Raw genomic sequence first — 23,748 nt, forward strand, 5'->3', positions numbered from 1 at the left:
TTAAACAGGTGACAGGAATGCCTACGTTTCAAAACTCGGAGAAGATTAAGATATGATAGGTAAGGATTTAAAGCAAAACCTGACCTGGAGAAATACGTCTTAAATGACGCTCTTCTTTTCATGAGTGTTACTTTTCCATCAAACCACATGGCTCCCCCTGAAAACTCCCCCTGAGAGAAGCACAGCCCCTGGCACCTGCCGAGGGCGGGTCTCCGAGGCTGGAGCCTGGGGGGTCACCCCAGCTTGCACAGGCGGGGAGCCTCATGTCTGGGCCCGCCGCACTCACCAAGTGCGGGGTCTGAGCTGGCCTGAAAAGACTGCGGGCTCCCAGCAGCTGGGGTCCCAGAGCTGCCGCCTCATGACCATCCTCTGGCCGCTGACAGCCAGAGACAGCAGATCTCAGGAGCCAGGGATGTGGGAGTCTGCCTGCAGCTTTCACTCTCCAAGACAAGCTCGGCTGCCTTTGAGATCCCACCTCCTTCTGCCAGCCCAGGACCGAGCCCGGGAATAATGCAGGTGCACAGTCAAGGCCCTGCCGGCCTCATCAAGGGGTCCGAGGCCCTCAAGACACTCAGAAGCACTCAGGGAATGAGATGTAGAGAAACGAGAGGTGAGGGGGAGGAGAGAAGGCCAAGGGAAGAGGCCATCCTGTTCCCCGATCACTATTTATTATCCGGTGTGAAACAGGAAAATTAAAATGTGCGGCCGCTAGCAGCTTAATTTAATTGAAAGCCGAGGAAAAATGAAACTCGGGACAGGGACAGTTAAGGAACAATTTTAAAGATGACTGAGCGGCAGGAGTTATCTTGAACTCCCATGGGAAGGAGCTGTTCATCTGTGTGAAATCGATGCTCGCGGGCGACCTGGGTGCAGGGAAGGCGCTGAGGCCCGGGGAGTGAGGGGGCAGGTGAAGCCGGTCCATCGTCTCTTGCAAGCAGCTCTCAGGATGCGTAGGAGGGAAACCAGACTTCGGCAAGCTCAAAGGCATGTTCCCAGGAAGGGCAGAATGTTCCCGAGGGCAGGGACAGACGCCAGGAAGTTCTGCTGTGCAGAGCCAACCCGGAGTCAGCTGGCCTGCAGGAGCGACGATAAGGCTGTGGGCGCGGGGGGCAGCGGGTGTGGGTGCGGCAGGGCCAGCCGGCTCATCACAGGTCTGCAGAATTGTTTGAGACCCGGAAAAGAAAAAACAAATGGCTCCAAATGGACAAAGAAAAGTGTAAAGTCGGTATTAATAGTACTTCCAAAGCCAGATTAGGATTCTTCCCCCAGGAAATGTGCAAAGCGAAATGTGGTACTGATGGACGGGAGCTGGGGCGGGGGCAGCGTGGGCCCCGGCGGGGAGACGCAGCTCCTGGACGTGGTGGCCGTAAGCGCACATGTGGTGAATCACGTCAGCCTCTCTGGTGCCCCGTTGTCCTCACCTGCAGGATGGGAATGACGAAAACCACAGGCTATGCTGGGGCTGAGCTGGCCGAGGTTCTGCTTCCGCGTGCGTGCCCGGCGCGGTTGTTGTCAGATGGAAACCCTGGTTTTGGCCCCGGGGATTCCAGAGCCCTTCAGAACTGGCCCCCCTGCACCCCCCCACCCCAGGGGACCGCCCGGCTCCCCTCTGATCTTCTCTGAGGAGTCTCCTGGAAATGATGGCCTTCGATGGTGGGGCACCACATCCCCGAAGACCTACTTGCAGAACAGATGACGAGCCAGCGTGAGGCTTAGTGAGACTCCCCTGTCCTTCGGCGGCCAGGGCATAAGAGGGGCCGCGCCCCGGACACGGGCTGCTTCAGGCGTTACTTCGTTCCACGAGGAGACAGAGCCCAGGAAACAGCTGCAAAAGGGCCACCAGAAGGCAGAAAAGGCAGTCTCCCCGCCCCCGGCAAACCGTGCAGGGCTAGCTGGTCAGGGTGGAGCTGGGGTTGCAGGGCCTGGACCCCGGGCAGCTCCTGACGGATGGCACACTTCCGCCCGGGGCATCGGCAGCAGGTGGAACGTTCAGAAGTTTGAGTCTGCTCCTGTGTTTCCTCCATTGGCCCCTCGGGGGGTTTCCATTTCACCTGGAATGAAAACCGAAGGCTTCTGATGCCGCCCTGCTGTGGGAAGGGGGCCTGGTCCCCACCCTCTGTCCTCTGCTCACCAAGAAGGCTTCCCTGCTGGCCCTTTGGCCCTGCCTCAGGACCTTTGCACATACACTCCCTTCCACTTGGAACTGTCTTCCCACAGGACTGTCCCCTTACCCTCTTCAGGTTTTGCTCAGAAGCCCCCTTTACTGGGAAGACTTCCCTGATAGACACATTTTGAATCTCAACTTCCCGACCTCAGCTCCTCACCCTGATTTGTACTTTCCTTTATAGAAGCACTTTTAAAACAGATGGTATATTTTAGTTATTTATTCTATTATTGTCTGCCTCCCTGACAGAATGTAAGCTCCGTGAGGGCAAAGGTTTTTCTCTTTCTCTCTCTTTTGTTTGTTTGTTTATTGTTTAATGTTTATTCATTTTTGAGAGACAGAGACAGAGCACGAGTTGGGGAGGGGCAGAGAGAGCAGGGGACACAGAATCCGAAGCAGCTCCAGGCTCCGAGCTGTCAGCGCAGAGCCTGACGCAGGGCTCGAACCCAGGAACTATGAGATCATGGCCTGAGCTGAAGTCGGATGCTTAACCGACTGAGCCTCCCAGACGCCTCTCTCCCTCTCTCTCTCTCTCTCTTTCCCTCTTTTTAAACTTTTATTTTCCTAGAATTTAGGACAGTGCATGGCATATGGTGGTTAATACATACCAGTCGAATGAATAAACACCCTTGAACTTTTGTCCCCAAGACAAATCCTGTTCTTCTAAACACATTGGCAACGAGCGTTCCCCACCTCTGTGGAGAAGGGCCCGTGTTTGGTCATCAAGACCATCTCTGTGGGTCAGGAATTCCCGCCCAGGAAGGCATCCTCGGAATGTTAGAGAGAGTAGAGCCAGCCGGGGTTGGGGGAGGGGGGGTGGCAGGGCCCCATGGAAAAGGCCCTCGAGCTCCAGCCTGGGGTAGACAGGGCACACAGTGGTGCGGGCTTGTGCAGGAAGGAATCTTACTGTCACTGAAGACAAATGTGCCCAAGCAGGATGGATCCTCAGGTCCCTGTTCCCATATGGTCCAGAGCTCCTTGGCCACACCGGGCAGGGAACAAACTCAGGACAGGCTGTGCGGGTGGGGAGCCCGGGGACCCCAGCTGAGGGGGGTGAGCAGGGGCTCCACTGGACAGCTGCCCGCAAGCCCAGGCAGGGGTGGGAGCAAGAAGGCAGCACCAGCCGTGGGGTGGGGAGGATGGGGGCTGCCTGAGCTGGGACCCAGGGAGCTGATTTGACACAGGGTGGACGGAGGCCAGTAGGGGACAGAGGGATTCTAGAGAAATGCATGCGGCCACCCAGTCCAGAGGGTTACACACAGGGCAATGCCAGAAAACCAAAGGTCCCATCAGGGGGGGATCCTAAACGTTGGAGCAAAACAGTGTCCTGGGCAGGCCCAGGGTGGCCTCTGGAGGTGTCTGGGAGGGAAAACGTTCCTCCCGGCCCTCCTGCGTTGGGATCATCACCCATGACTCCTTCCCGACCGGGCTGGGGGGCGAGGCTGTCACCGCAGCTCCAGGGCAGCTGACCCTCCAGGGATTAGCCGAAAAGCCATGATGACAGGAGACCTAAAGACTCCTGTGCTGTCTTGTCATCTCTGGGCCGCAGCGGCCCAGCTCTGGGCTTCCCTGCTCTTGGCACACATGTGTGCCCACCGCCCGGCAGGGAGGCTCCCACATGCTAGCCCCCTGGCTGGACAGCTGCCCCCGCCCAGCCCTCAGCCTCACAGGCTTCACCCCGTGCTGGCTGGCTGCTCCCATGGGCCGCCCCAGGAGCCCCGCGTGGCCAGGTCTTCCTGCTGGCCTGTGATGCGTGTGGCCGCTGGAAGCTGCTGTCCGTCTCCTCTGTCTGCTGTCAGCGCCGTGCGTCTGCTTTGGGTCGAGATCCCTCCTTCACTGGCAGGGTGACCAGGAGGCCTTCAGAGAGCCTGCAGAGCGAGGTAACAGCAGACTGACAGGGAGGCTGCTCCCCTGACCTGCTTTCTCCAAGGAGAGGGGACCAGAGTGACCGGCCTCCCCCACGTGACTCCAGGGCCACACGCTGCTCCTGCGTCAGCAAGGTCCGGCCACGGCCTCTCCTGCCTGCTCGAGTTTGCAGTTTTGAGGGCAGGACTGGGTTCTCCGCCTACAATCCTGGCACGGGGTTGGGCACGAGACTATCGTCTTAATTAGCAAACAAACAATGAATGTGGAAGCAATTGTCGGACCCCCTGTCAAGTGCCCTCTGGAACCCCCACCACTGCGATCTCTGGGGGAGGTTTGAAGTCACTGAAAACAAAATAGCAATAGAAAATGCAGAAGGGGCTTGTATCACCTTTGTTCTCCCAACTCACCATTATAGTTTACAAACACGCACACACACAAGGGTAAAAATAATTGGATACACTGTACTCCCCTGGGGGGGCACAGCCTGGTTAAGGAGGGGCAGGCAGGAGGTCGGGTTACCATTGAAACCTCAGGGTGGCCCCTTAGGTGCTGTCAGCTGCCAGAGACAGGAGGTGAGGCTGTAAGCGGGGGCGGGCGCATGAAGCCACAGCTACTGGGGAGAGAGAGGTGAATCCCGGCGCAGGCTAAGGTTTTCTGCTGATGGGAGTTTCCATTTTCCCTTGTAGGAGCAGAGAGCATATGCGAGAAAACTGGGAGGGAAAATACCTGAGCGTTCATTTTTCTCCTGCGTGGGCCACAGGAAAGATGCGGCGTAATTCCCGACAAAACGTGGCTGGCAATCACAGATCTCTTGCCTGGCTGGTCGATGAGGATGGGAACCTAATTGGGGGACATCCTTAGGGCATTCAGAAGACGCACAGTGGCTGAGCCCCTAGGCACCTGCCCCGGGGAAATGCAGATACGTGCACACACAAGCTGGCGTTCAGGAGAGCCTGAAGGAGAAAACAACCAATTCAATCATCAGTTGGCGAATGAATACACACAAAGGAGGGATATTCAGCCATAAAGAGGAATTTGGATACAAAAACAAGGAAGGACCTTGAGAATATGCTGAGTGTGAGAAGCCAAGCACAGAAAAGCCTCAGGACACAGGATTTTCCCTGTATGTCAGATCTATGTGGGTGGGACAGAGGTTAGCGGCTGCCTGTGGCTGGGGGCAGCGGTAGCTGACAGGCACAGAGTTTCTTTTTGGGGGTGATGCACATGTTTTAAGATGGGTGGGGTGACGGTGGCACAATTCTGTGACTGTGCCAACAGCCACTGGCCTGTGAGCAGGAAAGCCCAGAATTATATGGCGTGTGGATTCTATGCCAATAAAGATATTAGAATTAAAAAAAGGGGGGGGGGTGCGCCTGGGTGGCTCAGTCGGTTGAGCGTCGGACTTCAGCTCAGGTCACAATCTCACCGTTTGTGAGTTCAAGCCCCACATCGGCTGTGTTCTGACAACTCAGAGCCCGGAGCCTGCTTCGGGTTCTGTGTCTCCCTCTCTCTGCCCCTTCTCCACTCGTGCTTTGTCTCTCTCAAATAAATAAAGAAACATTTAAAATAAAAATAAAATGGAAAGGAAAGGAAAGGGAAAGGAAAGGAAAAGGGAAAGGAAAAGGAAAGGAAAAGGAAGAGGAAAAGGAAAAGGAAAAGGAAAAGGAAAAGGAAAAGGAAAAGGAAAAGGAAAGGGGATCGAGGTCTCCTAAAGTCTCCGTGGTTAGCTGTGTGCGTGCTGGCGAAGGAAGGGGTCTGGCTTCCCAGAGGTGGTCATTGTCCCAAATGTGGCCCCCCTGCTGGCTGCCTGCCTGATGTCCACCTCTGCCTTTCTGCTGACTAACAGCCACTGCTTTGGCCCAGGGATGGCATGTGCCCGGGAACAAATACTCCCATGCCACAGGTTCTCTGGCAACCCCCTCGGTGGTCAGGTGACACATTCTGGCCGATGGGTTTTGGAAGGAAGTCACTGGCATACAGGGGTCCCTTCCCAAGTGAGAGAATAACCAGAATAAGGAAGGCTCTGGTTCTTGTGCTTTTTTTTTTCTGCACAAAACGTGGACACAACACCGACTATCTTTCCATTGCTCATAACCTGTCCACTCCGTGCTCTTGGAGGTGGGGGAGCCCTGGGGAAGGGAGAGGACGGGGTCTCCACTGCAGACCTCAGCACCCCTCCCTACAGCTCCTGTGGGAGTAGCAATACCTCAAGGACCGTGCTCTCATTTCCCACTCCCCAAAGCTGGGCCTGGCCCTACGGAGCCCCCCTCCCCTTCCTCTGCCAGCACGCCCTAAGCTGCTGTATTTGTGGCACCAAACAGAGGAAGCAGCAGCAGAGGTGGCTGGAGGAGGGGCACAGGGCCCTGGGGTCCCTTCCCGACTCCTTCTCGACAGGCTGTGCTGGGCAGGCTGGCATGCCGGAGCAGTGGGACAGGAACTCGTGGATCACAGCTGTGAGCCTGCTGCATCCAGGAAGCTGGGGTCCTGGGCAGCACCAGGGACAAGTGTGAATAACTCCAACTGAAGTGACAAACGCTGTCCTGGTGACCGAGCGCTAACATTGGAACACCTAGGGCTCGCTCGCCGGACCACAGCCGTCCTGGACGGGCTGGGACTAGACTAAGAGGAGAGAACGTGTCTCTGGGAGCTGGTGCCTCACTTGAGTGTCCAACCATGTTCTGACCTTGGGAGAAAGAGTCCTTTCCTCAGTACACTGGAGTCCTTGCCCCCGGGACCTCAGAATGTGACTGTATTTGGGGTTCTGGTCTTTAAAGAGGTGATGAAGGTAACAGGAGATCATAGGGTGTCAGGTGAAGGAGAGGAGGGGATGGGGACACAGACACATCCAGAGGGACGCCGTGTGAGGACACGGGGACAGGATGGCGGTCCACACGCCAGGGAGAGAGGCTCAGGAGGAACCGAACTGCTGACACCTTGATCTGGGCCCTCCAGCCTCCAGGACTGTGGGTGGGGAAACAAATGTGTGCTGTTCAAGCTCCCAGCTGGCGATACTTGGTGCGGCAGACCTCACACGCCGATGTGGGGGGTATAGAGAAGCACTGAAAGGTCTCCAAAGGGGGACCGCACCCAAAGCGAACATACCCCACAGAGTCAGAGGCCGTGAGCTCAGGGTTCCAACAGAGACCACAGAAGAATCCAACGCCGAGTCCCCACCTGCACCCATGTGCCCCCAGCCCTGTCTAATGTGGTCCGGCTTTGCTTCCTGCCGGTCTAGGAAATTTGGAGCCACGAGTCAGGGCCCCTAAACCAGCCCTGGTGTTTGCAGCCCACCTGAGCCAAGCCAGGTCCCGGAGGGAGGTCCGCGATGGAATGAATCACCATGTCCCAAATCGAATGACCTTCCAGAGGACGGGGCAAGGGGGAAACGGAAAGGAAATCGCCCATCAATCGTTTGGAGAGCTGGGGGTGGGGGGCTTACAATGCCAATTCCAAAATACCATTTGTGACACAAAATACCATTTGTGACATGTTTTCAACCCCATCAAAGAGGAGGGGTTCGGGGGGAACCAGGAGGAGGGGAAAGTAAAGAAGAGAATTCATGTGACGGAACCAGTCTGTTTTCACGCATCGTGCTTCTGACTATAAGGTAGCAGACAATTCCTTCAGAGAACTTGGAAAGGACGGTGAAGATCAGGGATGGAGGTAAGATTTCTCACGAACCCACCGAAGACGGCGGCGTGTTTGGGTGCGATCCGCGGTCTGGATAACCCGTGCACGTTCCCGTCACCGAGAATCACGTTGTGAGGACGTCTCTGCCTGGTGATGAAAAGAATTCCTCCGAACGTGGGTTCCGCATCTTTGCAACAGCCCGTCCGTGATGGAGCCACAGTAAATGCTTCGTCTGTTTATAGGAACGAGGTTCCTCCTCCGTCTAGGTAAGAATGCCGTTAGCGTATTTGTGGTTGGAACTTCACGAGCACCTCTGATCTGTCTGGCAGGGCTGTTCCCAGAGCGGGAGTCGCTGAGCGGCGGACGCTGTGGGGCGCCTCACTCACACGGTCAGAGCACTGATTTGCCCAAGCAAACTCACGGTGTGTGACCCCACTGTGCACACTGTGTCTGCGGCCCCTCAGCGGACAGCACATTGACATCATGAGTGTGCCATGCACCCCTGCTGGCCGTCCTGCTCGCGACCATTCAGTCATGTGAGAAGGGAACAGGATATCTGATTTTTGGTAAACTGTTGTGGGTTTCCTCGGGCTGCCGTGGCAAAGTACCAACACCCGTGTGGCTTAAAAGACAAGACTTTATCTCTCCTGGTTCTCGAGGCTGGCAGTCTGTCTATTCTCCCCTGGTTCTGGGGGCCGGAAGTCCAAGATCTGGGTGCTGACAGGGGCACGCTCTCTCCACAGGCTCCAGGGTACCATGCTTCTCGCGTCTTCCAGCTTCCGGTGGCTCCTGGCATTCCCTGGCTTGCGCATGTGTCACTCTAGTCCCTGCCCCGGTCTTCACTGGCTGTCTTCCCTCCGTGTGGTCTCTTCTTAGAGGGACACCAGTAACGGAATTAGAGCCCGCCCTAATCCATCATGACCTCATCTTAGCTTGATCACGTCAGCAAAGATCCTGTTTCCAAATCAGGTCCCGTTCACAGGCACCAAGTGTTAAGGCTTCAGCGTATTTTTCAGGGGAGGACCACACGTCAACCCCGCAAAAGCTGTCTGGTGATCTCGCCAGCGCTCTAAAGGAAGAACTCACTTTGCTGTGTAACCCAGACCTTAGCACAGCTGGGAGGTGCCAGCCAGAAAATCCCACCGCTGGCATCTGGACTGCAGGAGGCCAGCAGGAACTGGGGAAATCTGTCTTATTACCTTGCTAGTCCCCAGAAGGCATGCCTGTATTTAAATCCACTTAAAACCAAGCTACCACAAGCTTTCCAGATGATATCCAGAAGGAAGGGTCTGCTCTAAGGAGTAGATAAGAATGATGTGCACTGAACACATGAATTATGAGTATGTAAATGATGCTCCAGAAGGAGAGAAGGAGAAGGAGAGAGAGGAGGTGAGGGATTCCTTCCCCTTCCTGGGGCACTATGGGAATCCTGATCAGTGCATTCCCTGCTTTGGGGGACATTCGTCACAGACTATACAGGGGGAGCTGGTGCCTGTGCAAATAAAGAGGTGCTCTCAGGGAGGTCAAATGCGTGCATTTCAACAATGCCGGCCTCCAGGCTTCTCTCTGAACCAGCCCAGGAATCTGATCTTCCCACCAAACCCATCCGCAGATCTAAGGGAAGGCTAGACATCAGACGCTGACCTTGGTGCAGAGCCTGTTACCAGCAGCCTCCAAGCACATTTGGGACCCAAGCCATTTGCCACACGTTTAATTTGCAGCTGGAGCAGCCAATTCATAATTCAAATGTTACTGCCCTAAATTGCACACACATTTGAGCAGAGTGGAGATGGAGAGATTTGGGTGCTTTTAAAGAAAACCCATAAAGCCCCCATTTCCCTCCTATTCTAGTGAGTTCTGCTCTCCTGAGCAACTTTTCAGCTCCCTGAGAATAGCATGTTTTGAGCAAAAGGAGACTGCACAAATGAAAGAAGAAAATTAAATATGAAAATTTAATTAAATCCCTCTTTGATCATTCTTCCTAGAACTGACGGAGGGGCTGTTGCCACTTAGCCACAAATAAGATAACCTCGAAGGCTAATTAGAATAAGGGACCGGCCTCTGAGGTGGGAGGGAGCCGCTTATCACCCGCTCAAATGGGCCATTCTGATGAAAGCGATACTCCGGTCTTCAATTACTTGCCATTTGTCCTTTGTCAAGTCTCATAGATATATAAAGTGTTCTTTGTGCCTCCTATAAGACCTTCCAGCTTTTGTAGGACTCCCCAGAAAGGGCTGGGCGCCGTCTACGGGGTGAAGGGCCTCAGCAGCTACACGGGAAGTTCTACTCCTTATTTTCCAGGGCTGCGGGGGAACTTAGCCTTTAAAACTAGCCCTGCCCCTCCCATGCCTGGGAGCTGCATTCTTGAAGGGAGACAATGACATAGGTAAATGAAGGACCAACAAGTCAGGGGGGAACCGGAAGCCACCCCATGTGGGTCGGGACACTAATGTGGCCCCTGCACTCTGACATCCCATATGACGGTAGTCACCTTCCCAGTTAGATGGAGCTTAGGCCAGTGTAAAAAGTGGGTGTGCATCAGGGCGCTTGGGGGGCTCAGACGGTTCAGCACCTGGCTCTTGATTTCGGCTCAGGTCATGGTCTCATGGTTTGTGAGTTCGAGCCCCATGTTGGGCTCTGTGTTGATGGTGCACAGCCTGCTTGGGAATTCTCTCTCTCTGCCCCTCCCCTCCTTGTGCTTTGTCTCTGTCTTTCCCTCTCAAAATAAATAAACATGAAAAAAGTCTTCGCAGAAAGTGACTATGGCTCTGTATACACACATGAACACAGGCACAAACACAGAGACACATACATGTACACACATATGCACACACGGTAGAAATCTGTGTCTGGAGAATATCTTTAGGAAGATACCAAAAATGGTTTGTGTGCTGTCCCAAAGTTAGAAGTCTGATGTGAGCCCTACATTTTGGGAAATATGTTAACTTAACAAACTTTGTTCTGGGATGAAAACACCCCCCCACCCCCACCCCCCGCCGCCCCCGGGGGCAGATAAAGGAAAAGAGAGGAAGAGGAAGCTGAGTTCAGGGTCAAACACAGGAAAACATCCCTGATTCAGGCTGTGGTGGTGTGGAATTCCCGATGGCATAATTTATGGGGTGTTCAAAGCCTTCCCTGGAACGATTTATGAGGAAGTATTTTGCTAAGCAAATCATGTTGCAAAGGATTTCAGGGGCATTGTTTAAATTATTAACAGAATCCATTGTTTCGCAGCGTTTGGGGAAGAACATTTTCATACAACTAATATGATATTACAAACTATTTTAAACAATTGCTTAAGGACCCTGTCTCCCCTCGCAATTTATTGAACCACATCTTTGTTTAACTTGCTTGAAAAATTACATAATAATTTTTATTATATTTATATTATTATAAATAGATCTGTCTTTAATTCTTTGAAGTTAATTTTTCATTAACTTCAGACTGGTCTTCTCTCTTTGTAGCCCAAGAGGCAGAGAAGTGCTCCGGTGATCCCTCCATGCACCAAACCACCCCAAAATTTGCGGCTTAAAACAAAGATTTAATGCTGGTTGTGATTCTCTGAGCTGACCAAGCAACGTGGTGGCTAGGCTTGCCTGGGCTCACTTGTAAGGGTGGGCTCAGTCCTGGGGTCTTTTGGGGCCAGGATCAGCTGGGACATCTCCATGTGGTCTTTTGTTCAGGCTTCTTCCTGGCATGGTGGTCTCAGGAAGCATTTCAAGAGGGTGGAGGTAGAAGTTCCAAGGCATCTGAAGGCCAAGGATTCTATAATGGTTAATTTCATGTATGAACTTGACTGGGTCATGGAGTGTCCAGACAGCTGGTAAAACATTATTCCTGAGTGTGTCTCTGAGGATATTTCTGGGTGAAACTAGCATTTGAATGGGAAGAATGAGTCAAGCAGGTGGCACTCCTCACTGTGGGAGGGCATCACCCAATCCGTTGAAGACTCAAATAGAACAAAATGGCGGAGGGACATTGGACTCTCTCTCTGCCTGACTCCTCGAGCTGGACATCAGTCTTCTGCCCTTGAAATGGAGCTAGAGCTTCTCAGGCCCTCAGACATCATCTCTCTGTTTTCTCACTGCTTGTCCTGGGTTTCCAGTTTACAGATGACAGATCATGGGACTTCTCAGCCATAATCACATGAGCCAGTTTCTCATAATAAATCCCTTTTTTCTTTCTTTCTTTCTTTCTTTCTTTCTTTCTTTCTTTCTCTCTCTCTCTCTCTCTTTCTTTTTTTCTTTCTTTCTATCACCTACCTACCTACCTACCTGTCTCCTACTGGTTCTGTTTCTAATACAGCTCCTAAACACACATGTCATTTCCACCAAACTCTATTGATTAAAGCAAGTCATGAGATCCCTCCCACCCCCAAACCCAGATTCAAAGAGAGTGGAAATAGACACCAACTCTTGATTGGAGGAGTGGTCTTATTAATCTACTATAAAATATTACTAAAGATTGTTGATTCCTGTGGTGGAATAAAAGAACTGTGGGGGCATTTCCCTTTTCTGGAAGGCAGAAAATATATCAAAGGAAGTCATGCAGGCACCTCTTCAAGAGCAATAGGAAAAGAGATTTCAGATGAATTCTAATAAGCCAGAATGTGGACATTTGACAGAAGGATTCAAATACAATAATTTAAAGAAAAAAATGTAGGTCTTTTTGCAAGAAATGATCTTACATGTCAATTCTTATCTCAAATTCCCTCTGTGAATATTGTCAAATGACTACAGAAGACAGACACGTTGAGCACTTTCTGACATCTTCCTTAACCACAAAGAACTCCATCCCTAATGCTCCCTCTTGGATCCACTGGTAACAAAGAAATTTGGCTGAGGTCAGGGGTGGGCTAAGATACTATATTAGTTTGCTGAGGCTGCTGTAACAAAGTACCACCGACAGGGTAGCTTAAACAACAGAAATGCATTCTTTCCCAGTCCTGGAGGCCGGAAGTCCAAGATCAAGATGTTGGTAGAGTTGGTTTCTCCTGAGGCCTCTCCTAGGTGTGCAGATGGCTGTCCTCTCCCCACAGGGACCTCACATGGTCATCCTTCTGTGAGTGTCTGTGTCCTGATCTCTTCTTGTAAGGACCCACCCATACGACCTCATTTTAATTTGATGACCTCTGTAAAGACTCTGTCTCCTAACATGGTCACATTGTGAGGTACTGGTGGTTAGAGATTTAACATATGAACACACTCAACATCTAAATTCGGAGGGACACAGTTCAGCCCTCAACAGACACTATCTTCTCTGCTGGAAAAAGTAAATTAGTCAACCTTACCTTCTTCTTTCCTTAGAATTGAAAGGATGTTCACAGTCCGGGGGAGGACCCACAAGTGAGCAGATTGATTCACGACCTTCCTAGTGATGACAGGGTAGGGGCTACAGCAGCAGTTAGGGTTCTGGTTGACAAGAAACAGACTTCTACCTCCATCTTCGGTTTGTACAAAAGTGTTTTGAATTTTTATTTTTATTTGGATGGCTTCATCAAAGCAATAGGATTGACATGCATCCATTTAACTTGGAATAACTTAAAAGGAGTTTGTTAAGCGTCAGAACAGCATGGATGAGCACTAAAACGAACAGAGAATTGTTCTCTCTTTTTCCCTCCTGAACCAGGTCCTCATCACCACCACTCACATGCTTTCATCCTCTGATATCAAAGACATTACAGGATGGAAAACCCTTTACAAACATTAATTAATTCTCACAATCCTCCTGTGAAGCATGGGGGATGATTTTTTTCTCTCTTTTAAAGAGGAGACCTGAAACCAACAGGCTAAACGACTAACCTGGATGGAAGTTGCCGGAAAGCTAGAAAATGGAATTTGGTTGAAAATTGGGTATAGAAAATTAATTTTGTGTTCCAAGAAGATGGGAAGAAGTGCAAGTCTTAGTCCAAAGTGGACAGTTCATGGAAGCAATCAGGTGGAGCAAACAGAGCTCTCAAGATTTGGGGATCAAAGGGATTTGGGATCTGAGTTATCACAGGGAATCTGAAAGATAATCTAGTCGAAAGCTTTCTCATTATCAGCTTCCCAATCCTGCCCTGGGCCATCTGGCCAGAAAGGCACATCCTGATTCTACTCATGATTTAGACCCTCAAATCCAGGTGGTGATATTGGTCAGTGATGTTAAAAATCATAGAGATAAGGGCAGGTAGCTTTTTGAGGGTTCGTTTTGGGGCATTTCAGACCCTAGTTCTCTGTGGGGTGAACGGTAAGCTCACAAGAAGCACGCTTGCTTTCCCCATGCTGATAAAATTCTGTGGCAACTGTGGATCGCAGTTCAGGCACCCTCCACCTCCATCTGAGGACCAGTGGATACGGCAGCCACTGTCACATCCTCCTCCAGACCAGACCCCTTCTGAGAGAGACTTAGATGCTCACAAGGTAGAGAAAGCCTAACTCAAAGTGGCTTAAACAAGAAAGTCAGTACATTGACTCATGCATCTTAAAAACCCATGGTGCCAGCTTCAAGTCTCAGTGGTGTCACAAGAACACCTGACCTGCTCATCTCCACTTCCCTCTGTCCTGAATTTTTTCTCAGACAACTTTGTTTCCCCTGTGCAGGAGCAATGTTTGATGGCTCTCCAGAAATTTCTAGCCTGGAGGCATTTTAGTACAAGGATGAAGAGCAGAGATACTGGCCCCAAACCACCACTTGGAAACTGTCTGATTATGGACAAGTAGCTTCACTTCTCTGTGTCTCATTTTCTTCATCAGTGTAAGGGGATGATGAGAGCTATCTCCCTCATAGCATTCATAGCTGATTAAATCAGCTCATGTGCATTAAATACTCAGCATGGTGGCTTACCCTACATGAGAAAGTGCTCAGCGATGGTCAGCTATTATTATTACCGTTGATGCTGTTGGCTGATTCTTCAGAACTAGAAGCCCATTGGCCCATAAAACATAATGGGGATCAATGGTGAAACTCACATATTGTTCTGGCAAGGAATGAACATTGTCATCTTGAAAGGGCTAAGAATGTGGGTGCCAAGGCAGGCTGTGTTCCATCAGAGTGGCCCAAGCCTACAATTTCCTGCTCTGTGGCTATAGCTCCATCTGTTAAATGAGAATAATTGTACCTACTTTGTAAGGAGACTGATATTTAGAGAGTGACCAAATGTGAAAAGTTTAGAACAGCCCCTTGTCTATGACAAAACTCCAATAGTGTTACTAAGAGCAGTTTACAAGCTTTTCCATGTGTGTCATTGGAGAAAACTAGTCATTCTGCTCTTGCTGGTGCTGTGTTCATTTGCACATTCCTGGCTGTGGACCTCCCATGAGTCCAGTCCCGTGCTGAATGTCGAGCCCACTAGGGACAAGGTAAAAAAGACACATTCCCTGCCCTCCAGAACAACAAAACTCACAAATGCTGAGCACTTAATGCATTACGGGCACCATTCAAGTTCTTTACATCAATGACATTTCATCTCTTTGATCATGATTTTCATTTCCAGCATTTCCATTTGGACCTTACTTATACTTTACTTCTCTCTGCTGAAATTCCCCATCCATTTATGCATGTTGTCTACCTTTTCATTAGATCTCCTAATATATTAACTATAGTTATTTTAAAGGCCCTGTCTGATAGCTGCAAAACATAGGTCACTTCTGGGTCTCGTTCTATTACTCTTCTGTCTCTTGACAATGGGGTGTTTTATTCTTGCTTTTTTGTGTGTCTCATAATTTTTTAAATTAAATTACAGAAACTGTGTGTAGAGAAACAGTGGACATTGAAGTAAATAGTATTTTACTCTCAGAAGTGAGATTTACTTTTTTCCTGTAAGGCCATTGGTGTAAGAGATTGAGGCAACCTGGTCAAGAGTTGAGTTGGGTTGGGTTTTATTGTTGCTATGGTTACCTTTAGTGAGCCTGAGAGCCCAAACTCCTCCTTTTGTGGGCTACTATTACCTTGTGCCCCATCTCAGCCTCCAGTGATTTCTCCCTGCCTGTATCATGGAGGAGGCACCCTTCCCACACTCTGCCCTCTCTCTGTGGCACACTGCCATTTCTTATTGCCTGTTCAAGATGATGGTGTGGGTATGGACTGGCTGTTCCTTCTTCTCCAGTCTTAGGCAGGCACTATGAGGCTGGGCCTGGGGGCAAGGGAGGGGGTTCCTAACCCCTTGATCCTCCTCCCTCCATAGCATACACTCTGCCTTGTACCTGTGTGTGGGGGTCTTGGGTAGGAGAACATCTCCCATCTATCCCCCAGGGATGGCAGAACTCTGTTTTATACCAGTTTAGGATCTTGGGTCCTATCTAAAGTCTTTTCTGCCCTTCCCTCATGGATGCATAGCTTTTTTTCTACCCTCTGCATTGATCTACCTTGACTGGGACTGGAGCTGAGGGTTCCTGCCCCCACAGCTCCAGAAGATGAGGGCTTTGTCTCATAAGAGTGAAGGGGATGCCTGGGTACCACCAAGGTGGGCATCTCTCCTGGTCTCTTCTTGTCTCCATGACCTTCACAGTGGAAGACCAAGGCAAAGGTCTTGAGAGTTAATATGGATGCTCCTTGTCTCTGGGCTCCCAGATTTTATACTAATCATGCTAGCTCACACTCGCTTTTAAGGATTTATTAAAATTTTAGCTATCTTCTTCCCAATCAATTTTATGGTGGCCAACCTTTCTTCCTGCATGTTGCCAAGATTAAAAAGTTCATGGGCCCCATCTCTTCTCTGTCACCTTTTGGAATTTAGTTCACCTGGTTGCCTTGCCACCTCAGCTCTCTCATAGTTTCAAGAAAGATAGATTATTATTTGGTTAGATTACCTGGCTCTTCATGCTTTTCAGTGGGGGAATCAATGCTCTCACACAGCTTTATCTTTCCTAATCAAAGGCAGTGCTTTTCACAGCTAAATACAAATCTATAAGGTCAACAAATCTTTGAGGTCACTATTCTCATGACTCCCATTATACAGATGGAGAATTGGAGTCACTGAGATGTTCAATTAGTTGCCCAAGGTAGCCAGGATCTGATGGGGGACCCCGGACAGGCTGGCTCTGGAGGGCACACATCACTGACCACTACACTGTGCTGCTTCTTTGGGGGCATGAAAACAGCCAGAGAGACTTAACAAGCTTCACTAGTTTAAGGGTCAAGTGCCAAGTATGGTTAAAGACAAAGAATTAAATGCAACTCTAGGGAAGAGGCAATGAATCCACCAAAACACAAGTATTCACGTGTATATGGGTCTGAGCTGAGCAGGGAGTTAAAATACTCTCAGCCATGTGTTTGAGTCACATGACCATCCCTGAGTAGCTGAGTGACACTGGAAAAGTTAATTAACCCTTTAAAGCTCTTGTCATGTCATTTCTGAAGTGGACAGAGCATCATTACTTCTATCCTAGAGTTGATTAACTTCTCAGGAAGGCTGGGGAACATCAAGGACCCAGCAGGTGAGTGTGGCTGTGCTTGTTGAATGCAGGTACATGATGAGAATATTACCCTTCAGGCGAAAGATAAACACAAAGATGCTGAACTATCTCCAGATGTAACAGACTCACTCCAATGATGCCTGTGTGCTTGCTGCGCTGATAGCTCATGATGAATATGGCGAATATTCATGCAACAATTATTACTTGAGCATCTGCTATATGCCCATGGCTGAAAGGCTTGGGGATATAACAGTGAAAAAGGCAGAAATGGCCTCTCCCTATGAAGCATACATTCCAGCAGGGGAAACAGATGATAAACAGATCAACACATAAATTAGAAAATACCAAGAGTTACTCAGAAAACAGAAGAAGATTCCATAGACTGGATGCTTGTGTTTCTCCCCAAATTCATATGTTGAAATCCTAATGCTGGATATGATGATGTTAGGTGGTGGGGCCTTTGGGAGGTGATTGGGTCGTGAGAGTGGAGCCCTATGGATGGGATTAGTGCCCTCATTGGATACCCCAGAGAGCTCCCTTTGCCATCCCACCATGTGAGAACACAGCAAGAAGACAGCTGTCTACGAGCCAGGAAGCGGGTTTCTACCAGACACCAGATCTGCTGGCACCCTGATCTTGGACTTCTAGCCTCTGGACCTGTGAGCAATAAATGTCTACATGAGCCCCTGGTCTGTGGCAGGGTGTGACAGCAGCCTGAATGGACTGAGATGAGATGAGGAGGTGGGGAGTGGAGTTGGGGCAGTGGTGAAGGTACATCTCCATAGGAGTTGCAGGAAAGCCCATGTAAGGAGGTGGTTGAGCTGAGCCTTGGGTGAAGAAGGACGCATCTCTGCCCCCCTGGTGCCAACTCACCTGTCATAGTGACTGGCTTGCTGTCTACCATGCCCCACGTCCATTTTCTCCTCCTGATCTCTGCACTTGCTGTTTTCTCCGTCTGGGTTTCTGGTTCCTACAGCTGCCTGCCTGCCTCCTTCTTGTCACTTAGGACTTGGTGTCATCTCCCGCACGAACCCTCCATGACCTCCCGACCCAACCGCCTTTTCTCACAGCCCAGATACCCTCTGTCACCTCTTCTGCTTTATTATTTCGCAGCACTTCTCACTCTCTGAATCTACCCTGGCCGCAGATTGATTTACTTGTTCATTGTCCATCTGCCCCCTAGCTCTGAGGTCACATGGGAGATGGACTTTGGTCATGTACCACTGAACCCAGAGCTGAGCTTGGAGCATCCCCCGTTGGGAGATCTTGACCAGACACATGACCCTGCACACACTGCACATGTGGAGTTGCCAGCAGGCATGGCTCGCAGAGGCTGAACTCAAGAAGATCTGCTTCTAATGGCCTGGGAGGGGGCAGCGATTGGACCAGTCTGGAACATCAGACCACCAGTCATGTTCTCTGTCTGCCAGCAGGCAGTGAGCTCAGTGTGAGCGGGGAGGGGGAATGCTCTGAGGAGCCTGCCATTAAGAGTGACAACAGAGGACCAGCAGAGCCAGACCTCAGCGGGTGTCAGCTCCCTGCCCCCACCCCAGCCAGGCAGGAGCAAAGTGCCCCGATTCCCCCCAAGGTACCAAGTCCCACGGGCAGGAGCTGACTGCTGTTGAATATGACGATGTGAGACTATCTTTGCACAGACTGGAAAATGACAGTCAAGACCACAGCACTTGGTGGCCCATTACACAAAGCTGATCCAGATTAAAGCCTGCCAACAGTTCCCGAGGTGTCATGTGACTGAGAAGGCAGTTCCCATTGGTTCTGGAGGTGTCATGCGACTGAGAAGTCAGTTCCCATTGGTCCTGGAGGTGTCATGTGACCGAGAAGGCACTTCCCACTGGTTCCTAGAGCTGTCATGTGACTGAGAAGATGGCGCCTCATGGGTCCTAGGGACTGTGAGGACGGCGCCCCCACTTGCTGAGCTTCAGAGGTGGGGCTGTACTGACTGACCCCTGGCGGTGGTTGGGGGTGTGTTTCTGATTGGGCTCAGTCCTGGGGTTCACTGCGAGCTTTGATAACAAGCCACTCACCCGGGACTCGGACCGTTGCCCGTCTGTGTACCACGTGGCTGGTGTTTGAGCCCCTGATGCTGACGCAACCGCAGGGAACAGCTTTGGCACACCCGCCACTCGAGGGCCTCATACACCCACCAGAGCCTTCGTCGTCTTCCAGTCTCGTGTCCACGATAAAATGTCAAAAGAAAAAAAGGAAGCCGATGTCTGATATTACTACTTTGAACTTTCTTAGCTACAGTCTCTGGAAGCATGACATTTACGGGGGAAAAAGGATCAGAAGGAGGGGGTAACCCTGAGCGTATTGTTCATCATCTTTATCTCTGGGATTTTTGCTTTAATCTTCTGAGCGCCCTTGCACACCAGGAGTCTGGGCCCCGCCTGTGGTTGTCGGTCGCTGCATAACAATCCACTCTGCAACCAGAGAGGCTCAGAATTTTGTTCCTCAGACTGTTCTGGAAGACTTCAGCTGGGGGTCTGTCTCCGGTCCACGGGAGTGGCCAGAGCCCTGGTGGGGCCAAAGCCCTGAGGTTTGATCTCGCTCCACCGTGACTGCGTCCAACAGGCAGCTTGGGCTTCCTGCAATACAACTGCTTGGTTGGCGGTCAGCTTGATTGCAAGGCGACTGGCTTCCCTCCCAGCCGGAGTCCCAGAGCCACTCTTGTGCACAGCCAGGCAGCTGCTTAGAAGGCAGAATACCCCTTGTGCTGCCTTGGACTGGTCAGGATCAAAGGGCAGGAGCTAGATCCAGCCCTCCATGAGACTGTGGCCAAGACAGGCAGCCACCTTTAATCCGCCACAGTGGGAGGACTCCTTTCCACTGCAGGGGACTGTGCCCTGGGAAGGCAGCTTCCGGTGGCCCCCTCGGGACCACGGGGAATGTGGCCCACTCTTGTTGAGGGCAGAGATGCCACTGCCCTCTTGTGCAGCCTCTTAGTCATATGCCACATCCAAGAAGAATTGGGTGCTGTCTTCTCTGTTACATGCCCCTCCCACCTGTAACAGGTATTCTCCAGGATGAGCATGGAGAATCGGTGGCATCTCTGAGACCCAGTGCACCTACAGCCTCCTCTGTGGTCAGCACACGCCTGTGACAATGTGACAGACCTTTTGCCGCCTTGGGATATACTGAGAGCTCATCCGTTAGCTGGTCTGCTGCTACTTCTCCCCGGAATTCACCATAGGAAACTGTCTCCATCTGGACGCCCTGTGGTCCCCTCTGCTCACACCCTGCACTCAGCAGGTGTGGATTTGGCCCAGTCTGAGCAGCTGACCTGCAGACACAGCACGGATGCCCAACAGCAGCGTGGGAGGTGAGACACAGCCACCATCGCCCCCGAGATGCATGCCACCAGTGCAGTGGGAGGCAGAGGGGACATCCGGGGACTCAGGTGGGACAACTCAGGAGCTCATTCTGCCCCAGTGCTTTTCTCTGACCTTCGGTGAACTCCTAACTGTGCTCCTTCTGGGCCCCCGCTCTATACCTGATGAGGTTTTGGAGTGGTGGGGGTTCAGAGCTGACAGCCAAGAAGGAATTCTGGAGATGTCTTTGGTGCAAAGAAGGTGATGTTATTAGAGCACGGGGACAGGACCCATGGGCAGGAAGAGGGGCCCTGGGGTTCTGAACACTGACTGGTTATATACTAAGGAGTTGGGGGAGGTAAAGACCACAGGGAGGCCTCCAGAAGGACTGTGATGTGCTAACCAGGACTCCTAAGATACCCGAGGCCTTGCTGTCCTCAGGCTGAGGCTGTTTTCCCTCTGGTGAGACACTGAAATTAGGACGGTGGGGGGTCCTGGAGAAATGTTCTGCTCTGGATTTGCCTCAAGTATCTGCCAATGGGCTGCAGGTCATAAGGAAATTTAATGTCACCTGCCACTTCCTTCTCGCCTCTGTTCCCACGTCACCATGGAGGGGAGGGTGATGTTGGGGCTCCAGGGAACTGAGCCTACAGGTTTCTGGAGATCAAGCTATTGGCAAGATTGCCTTTTTCTTGGAATTTGCTGAGATATTTGTAAACTGATGGAAACTCATGTCCTGCAGGCCTGTGATCTCTATCAGCTACCATTGGATTTCTGTCCTCTCCTTTGTCCTCGGGTGGCCGGGAGAGCCTGAGGAATGTCACACATATCCCACCCAAGGCAAGAGGGGGCTTGAGGGGGTCTCAGCTGGCCTTAATCATCCCTCGTCATAACTTTAGGAGGTAAGTGTTCCTTCAGAACATCTCGAGAGGTCGAATTTGAGGTTGTTTTCCATCTACCAGTAAGACCAGGCCAGCCCCTCCACACCCCTCCCCCTCCCCCAAGGAGACCCTGGAACCTGCATCCCGCCCCTCAGCCTGCCCGGCAGCTGTGCTGTTGGGAGGATAGGATGAGACATTGTTGCCCAGTTCAGGGGCTGGGCCCACTCCTCACGTCATGGCAGCTCATCACACTCCTTCCCAGCCACCTGGCGTGTGTGCTCAGAGTGTCAGGGACCACACCGGCCTTTCACACTGCCTTTGTATTTCTCAGTCCATGCAGGAAATAAGCCCACCGACCCAATCCAGGAGGGACGCGGAGACCCGGAGCAGTGAGGCGAGGTTGTTTAATCAACGTTCTTGCGAGGGTTGGGGGGGGGGGTGTTGGATGGACGTACACACCCTGGGCAGTTACAGCAGACAGTTTATGTCCTAGCACGTAAGTCCCGCCCCGGTTCCTCATTGGCTGATCCTGCAGAGGCTGCAGCCTGACCCGGATGTCACCTGTGTCCCTGGAAGCACAAGGTAATATGACTGGAACAAGTGTGCATCCTTTAGCTGATGCGGACACTTTGGTCCCCCCTCCCTCTGTTCTTTGGCACATGCTCCTTGCAAAGCCTGTGCAAGTAAACCCGCGAAACAGAGAGGGGAAGGAGAACCAGGAAGTGGGGTGTCTAAAGGTTTGGGACTCCACAGTAGGGTGGGGGGCGGGCTCATATATATTCCCAATAGGTTGTAAACCTGTTAACTGGACAATACAGCTTTCATTTGGTATTTCTGAAAATGAATCATCTCCCTTACCTCTCAGTCTACATTCCTTTTCCTTCTTCAAATCCGTACCCCACAGAAGAAGCCCATCCCTCCCCGGCTCCGGGTAGGGCCGTTTCCCTGTCCGTTGGGGTGCAGCCATTTGATCTATATAAGTGAATCCAATTTAGCTGATTCATCTCTCGTGTTTAATTTTTATGTTAACATAACAAGGTTATACAGCTGAACAGGAGAGAGGCCGGGGACGGAATTCATAAGTGCCAGCTTCAGTTTAAAAGAAAAAAAGAAAAAAAAGTTCCTGGAGGAAACAGGTTGAGAAGGCGAGTCCTCAGACAAAGGTTTTCTCTTAGGAGCTCCGAAAGCTTTCAGCTTGATTTAAATATAAAATCAAAGCTATTGGCATTTAACAACCTGTGTGTAAAAGTCAGGATTGACTTGTAAATAAGGCCCCGGCTGGAGCAGAAGGATTTCCGAAATAAATACATCATTGGGCTTTATGGATGGGTAGAAAGGAAGGCGTGCGTGTAGTCAAACCTGGGAGGACAGAGCGATTTTTGTGTTGAGTGGATTTTCTAGAATTCACCGTGCTGTTCGTGTGAGTCTCCAGGAGGGAATGCTCATTTGCTGCTCTAAGAGGTCATTTGTGGGTCTTCTCAGGCCAGACTCACCTGCTATTTTGCATCCCTCTTCCCACTCGCAGGGATGGTGGCCGCCCAGTCCTTGGGTTCTTGGGTTCTTGGGGGTCGCCTGCTAATTTGGAAGCGGGCCAGGTCTTGATGTGGGGAATGAAGGCAGAAGGAAATGGCGGGTAAAATTAAATTTCCTTCTAACCTGCAGCCCATTGGCAAAGACTTGAGGCCAGCAGAGTAAAACCTTCCCCCAGGAACTCCCTGCCGTCTTCATGTTTATGCTCTGCCAGAGGGAAAAACAACCTGAGCTTGACCATGGTCAGGCCTCCAGGATCCAGGGAGAGTCTTCAACCCTCAAGTATATGGTCAGTCACTCCTCACCATCCGGTCCAGTGCAGTTCTTCCTGACCACGAGTCCTGTCCCTGTGCTTTCATAAAATCTAACCGTTTTGCACCAAAGACGTCTTCAAGAATTCTTTCTTGGCCGTCAGCTCCGGACCCCCTGTCACTGCAAGACCGCACCGCTGAGACCTGCAGAGGTGGCATCGTGCGCTGGCCCTGCGTCGTCACCAGATTGGGCAACGCAGTCTTGTGAGTCAGAGGCAGTGCCTCCCTCGAGGCCAGTTTTCCCAGTGGGAAAAGAACCATGCGCTGCTCCCACGACCCGTGACTTCTTTAGTTTCCTTACGACTGAGCGGCGCTGAGCTCAAGGTGGAGGGACACGGACCTCTGGGGCTCTGGAGGAGACCCAGCTGCAGGATCCCTGAGAGCCGCCCCGCTCAGACCCGGTGGGAGGGTGTCCCCAGCCCTTACCTGGGGACCTTAGCTGCTTGGCATCTTGAGAACAAGAGGACGCGGGCCTGCCACCCCTTGTCCCTCGCTGAAGCCACTTTGCAGGGTCCCCTGAGAAGAAGCAGCTGAGGAAGCTGGTGTTTAAACGTTGTGGAGTGGGAGAGACGGTTGTCATGGCAACAGATTGCTCTGACTGAAGAGGCTGGGTCCTGGCGGCACAGGAGGGGGTGCCGGGGA

At 51.4% G+C, this 23,748-nt stretch overlaps 1 long non-coding RNA gene across 2 annotated transcripts; it reads right to left on the reverse strand.

Moving 5' to 3' along the window:
• Positions 1 to 1,625: 1,625 nt before the first annotated feature.
• Positions 1,626 to 23,712, reverse strand: LOC122228007. Of its 2 annotated transcripts, none has more exons than XR_006206350.1 (3): positions 23,533 to 23,712; positions 4,757 to 4,983; positions 1,626 to 2,051 (listed from the first exon to the last, which is right to left on the reverse strand). It is a non-coding gene; the product is annotated as an uncharacterized LOC122228007 (long non-coding RNA). The 2 variants fall into 2 exon arrangements; XR_006206351.1 differs by lacking the exon at positions 23,533 to 23,712 and adding an exon at positions 12,951 to 14,117.
• Between the last annotated feature and the right edge of the window lie 36 nt (positions 23,713 to 23,748).

Source organism: Panthera leo, chromosome C1 (genome assembly GCF_018350215.1).
Source record: "Panthera leo isolate Ple1 chromosome C1, P.leo_Ple1_pat1.1, whole genome shotgun sequence".
Classification (NCBI taxonomy): Eukaryota; Metazoa; Chordata; class Mammalia; order Carnivora; family Felidae; genus Panthera; species Panthera leo.